We start from the raw sequence: 13,013 nt of genomic DNA, 5'->3' as shown, positions 1-13,013 counted from the left end.
AGGTCTCTTCTATGGTCAATAGAAGAGCTTCAGGTCTCTTCTATGGCCAATAGAAGAGCTCGAGGTCTCTTCTATGGCCAATAGAAGAGCTCGAGGTCTCTTCTACGGCCAATAGAAGAGCTCGAGGTCTCTTCTATGGCCAATAGAAGAGCTCGAGGTCTCTTCTATGGCCAATAGAAGAGCTCGAGGTCTCTTCTATGGCCAATAGAAGAGCTCGAGGTCTCTTCTATGGCCAATAGAAGAGCACGAGGTCTCTTCTATGGCCAATAGAAGAGCTCGAGGTCTCTTCTATGGCCAATATAAGAGCTCGAGGTCTCTTCTATGGTCAATAGAAGAGCTTCAGGTCTCTTCTATGGCCAATAGAAGAGCTCGAGGTCTCTTCTATGGCCAATAGAAGAGCTCGAGGTCTCTTCTATGGCCAATAGAAGAGCTCGAGGTCTCTTCAGAATGGTTTAATAAGATGTCTTGTAGATCTGGGGACACATTAAAATTTTGTTTTTGGGATAAAAGCAAAAATCGTAATTGGAAAAATAATAGAACTAACATTTGGATGTCGTTCGTCATAATATGTATCTGGAATTGACGTTAATAATTCGCATGTACGATTTCCAATTGTATGTATTTATTTGAAGAAGAGGCGATGATTATCCTATCCCTCTATCAGTATATATCAAATGATTATAGACAGGGAAATTAAAAAAGAAAAGGGGACAAGTATTTAAGCTGACGTACAGGTGTCATACACTCACTGATAAGACCTACCCCGTAACATTAAAAACCCTCGTGCAACTGTTGATATACATCTTATATTGCCTGTGCGTTAGCGGTCAATCACTTTATCTAGCAATAAAATATAAAAATGTTTGGAAAAAAACACCCTAATATGATTTAGAGATAACTTATCCTTTTTGAAGAATCGCAAAATATAAAAAAAAAAAAACATTTACGTAGACTTTGAAATTGTTTTGGTTTTGTCTATTAATTGGTCATTAAGAAAATACAGGTGAAATGACGCACAATGGGCATTGATACATAAATCTGTATGAAAACTCAGTTACAGATGTCGCTCTTTTGTGTGCAGAATTTTAGGGGGCCGATCTGTCGAATTTCCAAAATAGAAATAATACAAATGAAAAATTTAAAAGTAAAAAGAGGAGGAAAAATATATCTAGAAACTGAAGCGTAGATGTCTCAAGGCTATTGTTCAAACATTTAAATCAATTATAGATGTCGTTCCTATGCCTCAAGAATATAAAGAATAATTTTGCGAATTTCGTGTTATGATGAATTTAAAATTCATCAGGTCCTTCATGGATGCTATTGAAAAAATCTATCGGTCAGTCAATTAACTAAACCCTGAGGGGAAATTATGAACATTTATAAAGAAAAACTATCAAATTGAAGTATAGGTGTCACTCGTCATAATAAATATCAAGCGACACTTATGTAAATTAAGTGCTATGCTTTACAAACTTCTATACATTAATAATTCTTAAATACATTTGCTTTTTCTTGTGCCTCAATTACTAAATCCCCAAGACAATCAAAAAGGTCTTTACAATGTATGAAATGTAGATGGCGCTAAATATGATATGTATCAATGATCTTCTTGCGAATTTCGAGGGAAGCTCAAAAGGTTTTTAATAGATGCTATTGATTAAATCTTTTTGATAAAAGCTTTTAATCAAATCTTAATAAAATCAATCAAATACCCAAGCAAAACCACGACCTATGGAACCATTTATAACGAAAAAAATTCAAACTGAAATATAGGTGCCTCACGTCATTAATCTCTAAGTCAATCAAACAAGGACATATTAAAAGTATCCGGAGATGTTAAATGTAGATGGCGCTAATCTGATTGACCCAGAATCAACGTCCAGACGAAACGGCTGAAGCTTCAATCTCAAAATTTTAGACGAGAGCCAGCCTTGGTGCATAGGCATAGGATAAGGCTGGGTTTTTGGAAATCCGTACTAAAAGGGCACGAAAAGTACTAAAATGTAGTAAAAATGTAATATTTTGTATTGGATAAACGAAATAAACTAGAATAGGAATAGGTTTTGGTCCAAGAAGAAAGGAAGAAAGAGAAAATTAGAAATATACAAATTTTTTTTATTGGAAATTAAGAACTGCAGAAAATTTTAAAAATCGGTTCATAGGTAACCTAAAAAGCGGTTCTTGAATTATGCAAAAATGTTCTTAGGAAGAGAAAATCCAGATTTAAAAATAAAAAATAATTAAAAAAAAAAAAAGAATCTCTAGAATATCCGCTTAGTGAGTTATAAAAAAATCGGCTAACAATTGAGATTTTATGAAAGAAAAATGTGCTAAAAACTGAACACATAGTGTTGGACAAATGAAATGAGCTAGCCATTCTGAAATTTGGAATGCGATTCACTGATGCAGTGCAGCAGCATAGGTGCAGCAAAGGGTTTTTTAAATTGAAACTTTAATGTTACGTTGGCGGTGCTTCTGAAATACGTTCTGTATTTATACGTCAAGTACTAAATGGTACTGGGTACTGGGTGAAAGGATAGGGATGGAATCCTCAAATTTGATATAGGTGTTGCTGTCTGTTGTTAAGTTTTGGAGGTGGTTTTGGAAAACTGTACTTTAATTGTTCGAAAAGTACTAAATAGTACACTAAAATGGGTATTGGGTAAAGAGATAGAGCTGGTATCCTGAAATACGATATAGATCTCTCTCTCTCTCTCTTGATATCTGGAATTGAGATATGAAGGTGGTTTTGGAAATGTGTAATATAATTTTTCGGAAAGTACTAGGTGTTACTAAACTGGGTACTGTGCGAAGGAATAGGGCTGAAGTCTGAATGGAATCGGATGTAAATTTCGCGTTTTACAAGCGTAATGGATATTGACAATATTGACCCTTTTTTTTTGGGGGGGGGGGGGTGGACCATCTTGGGATGTGTGCTATTTGAAAAGATTCTGAATATTAGTTTGCATTTTCAGAGAGTTATAATAAATTCAAAATTTCGACTTTTTGTGGGGGAGTGCACCGATATATTCCATCTTCACACCAGACCATGGGTTAATGAAAATATTGTAAGGTGTGTAATTTGAAGACAATCGGGCTCTTACATCATATTTTATAAAAGTTAAAATTATTCAAAATGTTGACCCTTTGTGGGAATCCAAGTTTATTTGTCTTTTGGCCCTTGAAAAATATGTTTTTAAAAAATCCTCGTTTATTGGTATTTTGATCCTTGAAAAATATTCTTTAAAAAGTCCGCGTTTATTTGTCTTTGGGTCGTTGAAAAATATTTTTTAAAAAATCCTCGTTTATTAGTATTTTGATCCTTGAAAAATATTCTTTAAAAAGTCCGCGTTTATTGGAGCTATAGTCCTTGAAAAATAATCTTTAAAAATCTCCGTTTATTGTTGTAAATGTCCTTGAAAAATAATCTTTGAAAAGTCTGCGTTTATTGGAGCTTTGGTCCTTGAAAACTATTTAAAAAAAAAACTCGTTTATTGGTATTTTTTATCCTTGAAAAATAATCTTTAAAAAATCTCAGTTTATTGTTGTAAATCTTTAAAGTCCGCGTTTATTGGAGCTTTGGTCCTCGAAAAATATTCTTTAAAAACTCCACGTTTATTGGTCTTTTGGTCCTTGAAAAATAATCTTTAAAAAATCTCCGTTTGTTGTTTTAAAGGTCCTTGAAAAATATTCTTTTAAAATTCCACGTTTATTGGTCTTTTGGTCGTTGAAAAATATTCTTTAAAAAATCCACGTTTGTTGTTGTAAAGGTCCTTGAAAATATTCTTTAAAAATTCCACGTTTATTGGTCTTTTCGTCCTTGAAAAATAATCTTTAAAAATACCGCGTTTATTGAAGCTTTGGTCCTTGAAAAATATTCTTTAAAAATTCTACGTTTATTGCTGTTTTGGTCCTTGAAAAATAATCTTTAAAAAATCTCCGTTTGTTGTTGTAAAGGTCCTTGATAAATATTCTTTAAAAATTCCACGTTTATTGGTCTTTTGGTCCTTGAAAATGTTCCTTAAAAATCCCACTGATACAAGAATTAGGATTCACGAAGTTGGAGCAAAAGTCGCATTATCCTGTCTCTTTCTGAGCAGTAAATTTATTTTATTTATTTATTTATTTGATAATTTCGACCTATATTACCCATGTCCGAACTCGATTGATAACAATATTACAATGTACCAAATTTGGACCAAATTGGCTACTCGCCTTCGAGAGTTGTTGTGCGCCCCACCCAGCAGACAGACAGACTGACGGATGGACAAACATTGATAGATCGACTCCAAACGTCCTGAAACGGATTTGGTGCAAAGAGATCTAGGGTCTAAAAGCGTTATTTCGACGACGCACGTTTTGGCCGTGTCAAATGATAGACTTATGGCTGAGGGTAAAAAAAAAAACTAGTCTTTCTATGCAGTCTACAGATCAGCTGCCATGACTAAACTGAAATGTAGATGTCGTTCGCCACCATTCTGCATCAAGATTGTTTTTATAGGAAATTTCGAAATTTAACAGTGAGTTTGAGGAATAAAGTTCGATAAAAATCTTTGAGTCTACACTGCATTAGACAATGGGATGTTATAGATGAAGCGTTAAACTAGTTCCTCCTCCTCTTTTCTTTCTGCAGTTGTGGAGTTTCCTAATATTTCTTGTTCCTTGAATGAAATTCACCTAATCCTGTGATATATATGTTGTAGAAAGTGTGACTTCACAGGCAGTTCTAGGAACATTATTTCCCCTCAAAAAATTTTCAGTGGCCAACAATTCGAAAACATAAAATTCCTAGATAATTTGAACACGAGACCCTTATTTCTTTCTAATTTTTAGAGAATTCCAACACGAGATCCTTATTTCTTTATAATTGGTCTTAATATATTAAATGTATTTTTTACTTGACCTTGACATTCGGAATTATTTTTAGGTTTTTATTAATTTTTTTTTTTTTTTTTTTCAAATAAATTAGCAATTTTTGGTGCCTCTCCCATATTTCTTTCTAATTCTTAGGGAATTCGAACACGAGATCCTTTTTTTATCTCTAATTGGTCTTAATATATTAAATGTATTTTTAACTTGACCTTGACATTCGGAATTATTTTTGAAGTTTTTTTTTATTATTTTTTTTTTTTTAATAAAAATAAATTAGCAATTTTTGGTGCCTTTCCCAATCAAGGGGTGACAGCATAAATGGCACATCTGTCATAATATTTTTTTAAGTGTTAATGAATTTAATATTTTTGTGTGTTTGTTTTTGTTTTTTTTTTTGCTCCAATAATTTTTTTTATTGGAATAAATTTTTAATTAAATTGTGGCACAATGTTGTCTCTTTTTTTTTTGGCAACCATAGACACTTGCCCGCTTCAGGCCAATTGAAATGGGTCAGAAGGGCACACAAACAAATTTGTTAAGAGAAAAAAGGCAATTTTATCAATTAACAATAATTTAAAGGGAAGCACAATGAGCAGTTTAGGATGGGTGGGGAGGTAGGGGGGTGGGGGTGTTTAGTTTTAATTTATCTAGTAATTTATCTTCCATGGAGGAAAAAAACAAAAGACACTCGCTGTTGTGGTTTACGATAAATGACAAAAACCCCAAGACACTTGGTTGGTTAATTGATAAAAAAAAATTGTTGTTTTGACACTGATAACAATTTGATAAAAAAAAAACAACAATAACAATTTTTTTTTTTTTCTAAGAAACCAAAAAAACAAGTACCGGCACAAAAAATAAAAAAGGCAGATGATCAGGCAACCAGCAATCCACTTGTTGTCACAAATTAATTAAATGTCAATTTGAAAAAAATATCCACGGGGATCCGGTTATTTTCACTTTTGTTTTTTTTTTTAATTTATTTTCGGTTTCAATTATTATTATTTTTTTTAATTTTTTTTTTTTTTTTTTTGGAAACGCTATATCGAGAGGTGTAGCATATCACGTTTCTTTGGTTCTTTGGCAGATATTCTTAGAGCGGACCGACTCCGACTGACTGGCAGACTGACCTCACGCAATAACCAACTCAAACTGGTTTCAAAATTTTTAAATACCGAACCTTTATAACATTCTCTGCGCTATCTTTCAGCCAACAACAATCAGTCAACCAACCAGCCAGCAGCAGCTAACCAGCCAACAACAACCCATAAAGATGCCGTTGAAAGAGGCGTCAAGACATGTGAAAATTTTAATTGTGATATGAAGTTTTCAATAGAAAATAAATAAAAAAAGAGCGTAATAAATAAAAAAAAAAATATTAAAAATTAATATATAATGGACACACACCGACAAACACACTCCTCTCCCCTTCACCTTTCTACCCTCTTCTAGTTCACCAACCCACCACTCCATATCTCTCCTGCCATAAATTTTCATCCCATTAATTTATAGAGGAATTTTTTTTAATAATAAAACAATTTGTTATTTGTAAATTAACTAATAATTCGAACAAGAACATGGAGAACAACAACAACACCGCCGCCACCGCAATGGTCTTGAAAAATAAATATTTAAAAAGCCAATAACAATTAAAAAAAATATGTTTTAAATATAGCAGATAAATCAATATTTGTATTTGCTAGGTAACGAACTAACTAACTACCTAACGAACCAACCAGCTAACCAAGTAGCAGCAGACTCTGACTACTTAGTTAGAAGTTCGGAAATATTTCGTTTTTTTTCGATATCCCGGTGTTAATTGAACGATTAAGTATCAATTTAAAAACTTGCTAAATGCGATTGTTTAACCAAAAATGGTATCGAATTGGAGAGTAAATAGCCAAAATACATAGACGCATATTGATTTAATATTCATTAGCATCTCTATAAGGAGCGAAAAATGAAGAGAGAGAGGGAGAGATAGAGATATAGTGTCGTTCTGAGAAATTAGGGTGCAAAATCATGGTGTATGTAACCTCCCTACCTACTTTATTTAAATTAATATACCCTCCATCATTGTATGGAGGGTATATTAAGTTTGTCATTCCGTTTGTAACACCCCGAAATATACATTTTAGACCCCACAAAAAAAGAACAAGTTAACAACATTTAGTTCGGCCGGGCCGAACTTTTAATACCCTCAACCTTAGGGTAATGGAAACATAAGAACCAATTACAACCAAAAAAATAAAAAGGTACCGCTATATAGGGCTATACAAAAACGTGGACATATACATACAATGTTTCGCCAACGGAGCTAGAACCCATTATGACCTACAAATACCAATTTTCAGACAAATCCGTGAAAAAGTGTGGCAAAAATGATCAAAATACCGAATATTGGGAGGTACCGTTATATGGGACTATATCAAAACGTGGACCGATATATCTCATATTCAACACCAACCATCCTAGACACAATTCAAATTATTTTGCTAAATTTTGACGCTCTACGCCAAATAATGTGGCATGTATCGTGATTTCAACAGACAGACGGACTGACAGACAGACGGAATCACTCTAGCTTCCGAACGAAATGACGAAGGTTGATAAAATTTTACTCAAATGTATAAAATGTCTTCAGGACTTTTGGTATTGAAAATGGGTCATGTAGGTCCACATCTTCGTATAGCCCCCATATAACGGTACCTCCCGATATTCGGTACTTCGATTATTTAATCGACATTATTCACCGGAAATGTTTCCAATTTGGTATTTGAAGTTTGTAATGGATACTAAAGCCTATGACAGAAAAGTGTCTGCGCAGGTTCAAGTCTTCGTATAGCCTCCTTATAACGGTATCTGCCAATATTCGGTACTTTAATGATTTTATCGACATTATTCATCGGAAATGTTTCAAATGTGGTATTTGAAGTTCGTGATGGATACTACAGCCTATGACAAAAAATTGTCTGTACAGGTCCACGTCTTCGTATAGACCCCCTATTTCGGTACCTCCAGATCTTCGGTATTTTTCACCGATTTTTTTTTCAAGATTCGCATTTGAATATTCCACGTCGTTGTATGGACCCTAATAGAACGGTTACAATCGGCATTAAAGCTTCTGCTTTACTTACAGCTTTTTTAGTTGTTTTTTTTTTTTTAAATAAATATTAAAAAAAAATTTACATAAATATCCCCTAAAAATTATTCCACCAATTTAGAAATTGACATATAGATGGCGCTCGTAATATCATCAATATTACATCAAGTCCCTCTTGTGAAAAAAAAACGAGTAAAGAAAATCTTAAAATCGGGCGGGGCCGACTTTATGATACCCTATACCACATTGCTAATTTAGTAGAGCTCCACACAACAATTACAAGTTTTTATGGGAGAATTCAATCATACACCCTATGATTATAATTCTAATTTAAAGTTCAAAGGGCTAAATATGCCGAAGCATTTGTATCTTTTAAATTCGGACTTGTATTGCCCATTTGGTGCACAATTAATTTGAAATCGGATAAAGATATATATGGGGGCTATATCCAAATCGGAACCGATCTCGATAAAATTTGGCAAAGATATTTCTGAGCTGTATTTCATATATTTCCCTGAATATCGTTGTTACGGAGTGCATATTACAGCTGTGGGTAACAAATACAACAAATCGGATGAACAATATATATGGGAGCTATAGCTATATCTGAACCGATTTCGATCAAATTTGGCATACTTATTTTCAAGCCTAATTTGGTTGTGTGTGCAAAATTCCATACAATTCGGGTTGATATTTCACGATTGGTGCACAATAAAAGGCAAATCGGACGAAGATATATATGGGAGCTATATCTAAATTTTTACCGATTATCTCCAATTTCAATAGGTTTCGTCCTTGGGCCAAACAAATGATTTGTGCAAAATTTCATCTGGATCGGGCAATTTGTTTACAAAAATACATGGGCAGATGGACGGACGGATGGACATGCATAAATCGGCTCAGATTGTGATTCTATGCAGATCATAAAAAGGAACTATGGGTCTATCTCGTTTCCTTTTGCCTGTTGCAAACAAATACACAAAGACATAATATCCTGACCACCTTGTGGTGTAGGGTATAAAAACAAGTAAAAAAGCTGTAAGTTCGGCCGGGCCGATCTTTTACTACGCTCCACCACTTGGAATGAATTTGGCAATTTTCAAAAAAAAAAAAAAAAAAATCCGTTAAAAATTCTCTGAAAGATTCAGGGCTATACCAAAACGTGGATCTGCACAGACAATTTTCTGTCATAGGCTGTAGTATCCATTGCTAACGTCAAATACCAAATTTGAAGCAATTCCGGTGAATAATGTAGCTAAAATCATCAAAATACCGAATATAGGGAGTTACTATTATATGGGGACTATACAAAGACGTGGACCTGTACGGACAATTTTATGTCATCGGCTGTAGTATCCATTACGGACTTCAAATGCCAAATTTGAAATATTTCCGGTGAATAATGTCGCTTAAATCACCAAAATACCGAAAATAGGGAGATACCGTTAGTGGGGGCTATACCAAAACGTGGACCTGCAGAGACAATTTTCTGTCCTAGGCTGTAGTATCCATTACGAACTTCAAATGCTAAATTTGATATGTTACCGGTGTATAATGTCGCTTAAATCATCAAAATACCGAAAATAGGGATGTACCGTTATATGGGTGCTTTACGAAGACGTGGACCTGCACAGAAAATTGTCAGTCTCAGGCTGTAGTATCCATTACGAACTTCAAATACCAAATTTGAAACAATTCCGGTGAATAATGTAGGTAAAATCATCAAAATACCGAATATCGGAAGGTATAGAGGCTATGCGAAGACGTGGACCAGTACGGACAATTTTCTGTCATTACATCCCTTGCGAACTTAAAAATTCCAAATTTGAAACATTTCCGTTGCATAATGTCGCTTAAATTACCAGAATACCGAAAATAGGGAGGCAACATTATATGGGGGCTTTACCAAAACGTGGACCTATATGGCCCATTTTCAATACCGAGAGTCATGCAGACACAATATACATTTGAGTAAAATTTTATGAACCTACTTCATTTCGTTCGGAAGCTAGAATGATTTCCACAGACGGATAGATGGACGGACATCGTTAAATCGGCATAGAATTGTATGCTGATCAAGCATATACATAAAATGTCATATAGATGGCGCTCACTTCGAAACTATTTTTGCAGATTTTTAAACAAAACTTTCATAAAATGGAATAATTTTTTATTCTGATGATTTCTATACATAAGAACATTCAAAATCTGTAGATATAACAACTGACTTATAGATGGCGCTCAATGTTTTTTGGTTAGGTTCTAGAAACATTTTGCAAAAAGAAAACTGCATATATGTATGTCATCCGGCATTTCGTTGATACCTTTAAAAAGGATAAATCGTCGTGGGGAAAGTTCTATATCTGTTTTCCGGAGACATACATATTGGCAAGTAGATGGCGCTCATCACTACATATTGTTTTATACCAAGACTATTTTGTAAAAGCAAGACAGAGATTGATAGTTTTAATCTTGATAAAGTAGTCTGAAGTGAGCCATCTACATGTCAATGTATGTAAAAACTAACTTAAAGTTATCCAAATGATATATTTACTTGTTAAAAGATATCAATGGAATTTGGATTAGATGGCAGATTTTTTTGCACAAATTTTTTCTTGAACCTTCAAAAGGGGCTTGATATATTATTGATGATATGAAAAAAACGCCATCTATATGTCAATTTATATATTTGTGGAAATAATTTTAAGGGGATAATGGAGCTACTTTATTTATATTGAAAATATTTTTAAAAATTATTTTTTTTAAAAAAAATATCCCCCAAAAATTATTTCCACAAATATCTATTGGCATATAAATGGCGTTTGACATGAACATGAGCTTACTTCGAGACTATTTTTGCAGATTTTTAAACAAAATTTCCATAAAATGAAATAATTCTTTATTAAGATGATTTCTATAAATAAAAACATTCAAAATCTGTAGATATAACAAGTGACTTATAGAAGGCGCTCAATGTTTTTGGTCATCTATATGTCAATTTATATATTTGTGGAAATCATTTTAGGCGGATAATGAAGCTACTGATAGCTACTTTAGTTATATTGAAAATATTTTTTAAAAATTTATTTTTTTAATAAATATCCCCCAAAATTATTTCCACTAATACGTAAATTGACATATAGATGGCGTTTTTATATCATCAATAATATATCGAGTCCTTTTTGTAGATTCAAGAACAAATTTGTTAAAAAAAAATCTGCCATCTATTTCATCCAAATACCACGGTTATCTTCTAAACAAGAACATATATCATTTGGAAAAATCTAAGTCAGTTTTTACATAAATTGACATATAGATGGCCCTTACGTCGAGGCTATTTTGGCAGATTATTAGGCAAATTTTTTCATAAAATTAAACAGTTCTGTAGTGGGATGACTTCAGTAAATAGGAACATTTCAAATCTATAAATATAACAATTGACTTCTAGATGGCGCTCAAATTTTTGGTTAGGTTCTAGAAACATTTTGCAAAAAAGACACTTCATTGATATCTTTAAAAAGGAAACTCCTTGTGGGGAAAGCTCTAAATCTGTTTTCAGGACATTTGGAGTTGATCTTAGGGTGTGTGTCCATCTTTCTGGCTTGATCGCACTCTCGAAGGGAGTATCCTATTAGGTCCAATCTTTCTACATCGTAAATTAATTATCTAAATTATATCGAGTTCAGAGATGAGCAATATCGGTCCACTACTTCTGGTACCTCCCCCACAAAAGATCGAATTTTTCCACAGAAAAGTTTTCAACGGAAACAGAAAAAGAACGGATGGTCCGATTTCGCTCCAACTTTACAAATCCTAATATTTACATTAGTACTAGGTTAGGTGCGAAAATGTGTAATATCGGTCCATTCCATCAAGTACCTGCCCCACAAAGGGTCAACATTTTGAATTTATTATAACTCTCTGAAAATGGGAATTAATATTCCGAATCTTTTAAAATATCACACATTTCAATATTTTAACTTATACAAGATCTGGTGTGAAATATCGGTTCACTCCTTCTAGTACCTCCCCCACAAAGGGTCAACATTTTGAATAATTATAACTCTCTTAAAATTTGAAATAAGTGCCCGATTGTCTACAAATTTCACACACCACAATCAATTTTTCTTCACCCAAGATCTGGTGTGAAGTTAGGAAATATCGGCCCACTCCTTCACGTACCCCCTCCTCCACAAAGGGTCAAATTTTTGGATAATTATAACTCTCTTAAAATGTCAAATAATTTTCCGAATCTCTTCAAATACCACACATTCCAATAATTTTATTAACCCAAGGTCTGGTATGAAGATGGAATATATCGGTCCATTCCTTTTGGTACCTCTCCCCACAAAAAATCAAAATTTTGAACACCCATGAAGCTCATATAACGCGAAATTAACATTCGACTCCATTCAGACTTGGTACATCTCAATATTTCCATCAACACAAGATCTTTTTTAAAGATGGTAGAGATCGGACCATTTCTTCTGGTACCTCCCCACATAGGGTCAAAGTTTTAAATAACCAAAACGATCCGAAATATACATCCGGTTCTTTTCACATTCCACACATCCTATTATTTCTACTAATACAAGATATGCTGTGAAGATGGGAGATATCGGTCCACACCTTCTGGTACCTCACCCACAAAGGGTCAACATTTTGAATATCCATGAAGCTCGTAAGACGCGAAATTAACATCCGATTGCATTCAGACTTGGTACAACTCAATATTTCCATCAACACAAGGTCTGTTATGAAGATGGTAGAGTTCAGACCATAAATAAACATGATTGCGGACGCTAGATGGCGTTCCTTATATAATATAATGGAATATTAATCGCTTAACTGAAATGTAGATGTCGTTCGTTCTTTTGAGTAGCGAAAATTTTCCGCAAATTAATGTGGAAGTGATTTAGTATTTTCAGGGTGTAAATTACCTGTGAAACAGTTAATCAAACACACGTTTAGTTAATTAAACCCTAATATTTACATCAACATATTTTTTCCGCTAGTAATAACTAAAGCCGAAAATCTA

Source organism: Musca domestica, unplaced genomic scaffold (assembly GCF_030504385.1).
Source record: "Musca domestica strain aabys unplaced genomic scaffold, Musca_domestica.polishedcontigs.V.1.1 3, whole genome shotgun sequence".
NCBI classification, from domain to species: Eukaryota; Metazoa; Arthropoda; class Insecta; order Diptera; family Muscidae; genus Musca; species Musca domestica.
This window is presented reverse-complemented; position numbering follows the sequence as displayed.